Source organism: Wasmannia auropunctata, unplaced genomic scaffold (genome assembly GCF_000956235.1).
Source record: "Wasmannia auropunctata unplaced genomic scaffold, wasmannia.A_1.0 LD336090.1, whole genome shotgun sequence".
Taxonomy (NCBI): domain Eukaryota; kingdom Metazoa; phylum Arthropoda; class Insecta; order Hymenoptera; family Formicidae; genus Wasmannia; species Wasmannia auropunctata.
Window position 1 is genome coordinate 4115581 of NW_012026800.1, and position 6760 is coordinate 4122340.

Below are 6760 nucleotides of genomic sequence, written 5' to 3' on the forward strand. Positions count from 1 at the left end.
TATCCCCTGTGTGCCTTGTCGACTCAGTTTTTCGCTCGTGGATCNGTACGAGTACCCTTGTTGCAGAGCACTACCAAGCATTCATCGGGCTGTAGAAGACTGCGACGCAACTAGAAAAACCACGATACGTTATCTTTGCCATGCAGACTGGTCGAAAGAACGTTCATGTCTAAAGATGCTTCTTTATTCGATGAATGTAAATTAACCAATGTGAAACTTTATTTAAATTCAGAATTTTATCCGTACGACGACTTAAATCTAGACTTTGATAAAAACAGATACGCCATCCTATTTGATATGTATGCTCGGTTTCGTAAAACTTATTACGGATGCACAAACGATGAAACGCTGTTAACCGTAGGTTCATTTTTGGAGAATGGACCTTTCGTAGTCATTGACTGCACGCGACAAAACGAGTCCGTCAAGAGCGCTACCGTGGATGTGCGAATAGAATTTGACTGTAAAGAAAATGTGCCGGAGAATACTACAGCTTATTGTCTTATCTTACACGATCGCGTGATTGAATATTGCCCATTATCCAACGTTGTGCGCAAAATCATATAAATGGTCACGTCTGCAAATATTCTCACCTGAGATAAAAACTGCAACAATTCGCGATGAGGACACAGTTTTGATAAATTACTCGTCATGATCGTACCTACGTTTGTAGATCTGCAAGGATTCACCGTTGGAAAGAGATTTATCGTAAAAGAAGTTTCTGTCCTGAGAAGAGGTACAGTTCTTTCGCATTACATTTTTGCGAGTCCTATGCCATGGAATTCTTTAACAAAATTCGACAAGTCTGGCGCTTCCTGGTTGATTGCTTATCACCATGGATTGAGATGGGAAGACGGGATGATTCCGTACAGCATGGCGAAACACTTGATTGCAACAGTTGTGTGTGGTGAAAAGGATGATACCGACGAGGCTATCGTGTACGTTAAAGGATATCAAAAACGAGAATGGCTCGGTGACATGCTCGATGTGAGAGTAGTCATTGAAACTCTGGATACCGATTATGAAGATGTAGTTCCTTTGAATAATCTAAGTGTTATTAATACTATGCATTGCGGAAAACATGTTAAGAATTGCGCATTACAAAATGTATTTAAAATATATAACTGGTGGTCACATCATCAAATAAAACAATAAAATGTATAATATTTTAATCAATAAAATGTGAAATTTTTAAAATTATATTTCTTTCCCTTTCCTTGTAGTTAAGATCAGGCATATATGTATATAGCACCACTACTACACTGAGATGTGTACGTTCATATTTATCTTTGACGCGGATCAAATTTCTACCTGGTCGCGAACGAAAGAACATTTCTATGCTGTTAGGAACAATAGCGATAGAATAGGTTCAATAGACGGTTCGACAGGCTGTTTTTGGACAGACAGGCGGTTCAACAGACAGTTCGACAGGCTGTTTTTTGGACAGACAGGCAGATTGATAGATCAGCAGTATCGGTTCGACTGACGGTTCAATAGATCAGCGGTATCGGTTTGATAGAACAGCTGGATCAGTTTGATAGAACAGGGGTATCGGTTCGATTGGCGGTATGATGATGGTTTCATATTACGCGTCTTCATGACTTTGCCATGACATTGAGATGCGGCGAATGCTGACACGATCATTTTTTATCTCAACCCATATAATATATCTAACTAATAAAGGTCGCGAAAGAAATATAATTTTCTATGTAGTTGAACTAATAGCTGTTTAATAGAACAGACAGGTGGTTTGACAGACTGTTCGACAGGCGGTTTGACAGGCAGTTTGATAGGCGGTTCGATTGACCAGATCAGCTGTATCGGATCGGCGGTATCGGATCGATTGGCGGTTCCGTAAAAGCGTTTATATATTTGAGACTGTTAGCGATTTCATTTATATTCTTTATAGCCGCTATCATTTCGGAGGAGCGTGTGTGATATAACATATATATCAATATCATCCTTACGGCATTATCAGGTAGGAGAGATAATTATTTCTATGGCTTGCATTTTTACTCGCGGGTTCCCGTGGACCCTTGAGTCAGTCGACTAACACTCGTTGACGAGTCAACCTCTCAGTTAATAAGATTTCATCCAATAATAATATGAATATAATGAATATGAAGTGTATTGTTTGCGAGAGGAGTTTTGTGCCCAGCACCTGTGATAGGTGCTGGTGCCGTTATTGGCTGAGAGCAGCCAGACGCCACGCGGCGTCGGGTTACGAGAATGATTTTTTGCGGGCCCTGGCGAGGGCTCGGACGCCTCCGAGAGAGGAGGAGAGCTCGCAGCGCGAGCAGGTGAGGGTGAGAACATCTCTGCGGAGCCCGCAGCCAAGGGTCAGGAGCCCGCAGACACCGGTGCCACAAAGCCCGCGCGAGGATGCGCCTCTGCGCATAATTGTGGATGTGGCCACTGATACGAGGACGGTCGCCTTCTACAATTAACGTGAGTATTTTTTAAATAGCTATCCTTTCTTCATTCTATCTCTCTTTGCATTCTTTTAAAATATTTGGCTCCTTTGTCTGTTGCAGATGGCGACAGATAGGCGCGGTGGAGTGTAGGGCTTAACACTCAGTCCTAGTATTATATTCATTTATTTCTCTGTCTTATTTTTTATATATAAATTTTATTTTACTATAATCGTGACTAATAATAATAACAATAATACGTAAGAAATAATATTACGTTATAATAAAAACTTTAATTTCAATCATAAAATAATACTTTTTTTAATTCTTCTCCTCTTCCTTATTTCTCTTCGCAAGCGATAACGGGTGGGGCCCGTGCGCAACGGTGGCGACTGCGGCGGCGGCAAACGCGGCGGCGGCGGCGGCAAACGCGAGCGCGGTTCCCCTTTCCCCGCGGACCTACGACGCGGTTCCCCTCTCCCCGCGCATCCCGTACCCACAACGCGGTTCCCCCGTCCCCGCGGATTCACGACGCGGTTCCCCCGTCCCCGCGCATTCCGCACCCCCGCGGTTAGGCCAGTTGAGCGAGCGGCTTTCCGCGGCTTCCCCTTCCCCGCGGACCCCGCATCAGATTGTGAACGTTCTGAGCGGTTTCCCCCTCCCCGCGGCTTCCCCCGCGGACCCCCCTCCCCGCGGACCTCCCGCGGACCCCCCTGCCCCTCACCCCCCTCAGAGCTCCTGGTCCAGAACCGGCCCTTACTAGCTACTGATGTGAGTAGTTGTGATCAATCACAATGTGGTCAAACGGGATGCTCCCATTATTAATTAAATGTACTTGATTTTTATATTTTTGCAGATTGATGAGGAATTTGAAAGATTATATAAAGGGGCCTCTGATAAATTTTTGGTAAAATTTGTCACATTTTATGTACCAAGAATCCTCATATATTGCAGTACAGCAAAACCAGATTTACTTAAAAAGTCAACTATTATTGAAGATGGTACACTTATTTTATTGTAATTAACAAAGGAAATTTCAATTTAATTTATTATAATATTTTTTATAATTATTTTTAATGAATATTAAAACACTAATTTTAATTTTTTTTTAAATATATTCAGATGCTCTTCGTGCCATAACTCTTCTGGCAAATTTACTTCCTGTACCAAATGCTGTAAGGAAGGGAAAAAGGAAAAGAAAAGGATCAAGCATGAGAAACTTATCAAAAAAAGTAAATATTTTTCAAATCTTGTTCTTATTATTTTTTAACGTAAATACTGATGTACTGATGTAAGTACTGATTTAAATGTGCTTGCTAAAACACAATTTAAATATTTGGATGATTAATTTCAGAAGAACATTGATAAAGAATGTGATGATGAAATTTCTCCACCAACATTTCCAAATCCTTCTTTACTACAGATATGGCCTGTAAGTTTGATTAGTGCTTTTAAATTTATGTATTAATACTTGTTAACAAAAAAATTATTTTTTTAGGAAGGAACAAACATAGAGGCACAAACTAAGAAATTCAGAAGTGAATCACATGGTCCTGTCCAACCCTATATTATTTTAATTAAGGGACAATCTGCACAATATTTTGTTCAGACTGATAATCATACTTTAACTTTAAAGAATAACTCGCCTATTGCACTTGCCTAATGCAAGTGCCTATGGCACTTGATTTATGGTTTAAAGTGTATTATGTTTTTGATGTAAAGTGTCCAGAAACACTAAGTTACTTTTTTAATTTTTTAGAAAATTATTGTTTTAAAATATCAGATAAGGCACATGCTTTAATATCTTCTACTAATATTAATATTTCTAATATTACATTGACTACATAATATTCTTTTATTATAAGTATAAACATATATGTTAATTATTAACTTGGTTAGTTTTCATATTTTTTATGCATGAAATTTTTATACATATATCTATGTCAGTAAAACTTATATATTGATATAAAAAAAACTTTTTAATATATATATTATGTATTCTGTTAAAACTTATATTAATATATATATATTTAAAAAAATATGTAGAGTACATAAATACTATTTTTCCTTTTTCTTGCACAACATAACATTATTCAATAAACACCAATAAACAATAAAGAAACCTTAATATTATAATTTTTTACTCAATATTGTAACTGTGTTTTAATAATGTGTTAATTATAACACATATTGTAACACAGTTAAATTTTTTAGTAGAAAATTATTATATTAAAATTATTACTGTTAGTTGATTAAATATTTACCGATTTGAATAGTTCATATTACTGATTTAGCTGTCTAAAGTCACAATTTCTAATAGTCTAATATTACTGGTTAAAAAAGTCAATATTTTAACTAACTCTTTCAGTGAAATTTTACTGATTCGAATAGTTCACATTACTGATTATGCTGTCCAAAGTCACTGTTTCAAATAGTTTAATACCACTAGTTAAAACAGTCCATATTATTAACTAATTCTTTCAGTGAAATCTTACTGATTTACAGTGCTATATTTATAACTGCTTTCATTAGCGATTATTTACTGTTTTCCAGTAATAATACACTGATTCACTTTTAGAGAGATCGTAAAATTGGCAACAAATCATTATTAAAAAACCATAACAATTTCGATGAAAACTTGTCGTTTTGCTTTATTCATATGATCGCGAAATCAAATTGTGTATCTGATATCGTTTGGGAGTGTTACATGTTAGATATTCATGAGAGGGAAGACGCGTGGATGGTGGGCCAGAGGGTGGAGGCCGAGGAGCGTCGGAGATTCCTGGTAAGTACAAAAAAGCTTCGCGAATACTCTCGGATAAAGACGATGTTTTTTTCTTTCAGAGATACCTTTTCAGTAGCGATGATGATGACGACGACGACGACGATGACAACGACGCGAGGGCGAGGACGCCTCCGCGGGTGGAGGTGAACCCACAGTTCGAAGTACCGTGGGACAACGGCGCGAGGGCAAGGACGCCTCCGCGCGAGGAGGCGAGCTCGCAGGAGGGCCCGCAGGAGAGCTTACGGGAGAGCCCGCGGTGCGAGAACGAGGACGCCGCAGGACAGCGGCGCGAGGGCGAGTCCGTGGGTGGAGGTGCCGAGGAGTCCGCGCGAGGAGGTGCCTCTGCGGGTAACCGTGAATAATGTGTCCACAGGGAGCAGGACAGTTGCTTATTACAACTAATGTAAGTATTTTTTAAATAGCTATCTTCCTTTCTTCTTTTTTTTACATTTTTTTATATACTCTCCCCTTTTTCTGTTGTAGATAGCAACGAATAGGTGGATTTCCCTCACATTCAGATAACATTTTTTTAAACCTACTGAATATTTTTTACAGTATTTGAATTTTCCAAAAAAAATTTTTAGTATTTTAATCATAATATTTTCTTTTTTCTTCTCCTCTTCGTTTCGCGTACGTGCGATAAGCGCAGTAGGGACGGCGGTACCGCGGAGTGGGACGGTGGGCCCATGAGCGCGGTGGCGGCGAGCGCGGGGTGCGACGGCGGGCCCGCGAGCGTGACGGTGGCGGCGAGCGCGGCGGCGCGGTATCCCTCTTCCCCGCGCACCAACAACTCCCTCTTCACCACGACACCCGCACCTACGACGCGGTTCCCTCTTCCCCGCGGACCCCGCACCTACGACGTGTTCCCTCGTTCCCGCGGACCCCGCACCCGCGGTCAGGTCAGCCGGAACGAGCGGCTTCCCCCTCCCCGCGGCTTCCTCCTCCCTCGACTTCCGTCCCCCCGCGGACCCCTTGCCAATTACCCCCCCTCTCGGGGTTCCCTACTTAGAACCCGCCCTTAACAGCTACTTGTCTGGACTCTTTGTCAGTGTACCCAGTGCAATGTTTGCTGCCGTCCATCGCCGCGCCGCCCAGGCCCCCCTCTGTTGGACGCTCACCGGTGCAAACACGATTTCCGTATCGAGGAGCAATTGTCCAATTCCTCTGTCCAATTCAATCTGTCTAATTTTGCGAAAATCTTTCTTTGTTCCATCACCGTTCGAAGGAGAAAAATGAACCACACATACACACCACAATAAAAGAAAAGAGGGCGAATTTATACACGCATCGCCCACATATTTTTATATTAATTTCGTATATCCTACATTGTTCTTAATTGCAAGTTTCTTTTTCTTGCAGGCAGCGCACATATTTTAGAAGTAGTATACACATATCATACACGTTTATATATATATATATATATATATATATATATATATTATAACTTCTTATACACTGCTCAAAAAAATTATGGCATAGAAAAATTTTGAGCAAAAATTGGTCAACTTTGGTTAACGGTAACTCCGCAAAAAATCATTGTAAAATGATGAACTTTTTTTCAAATGAA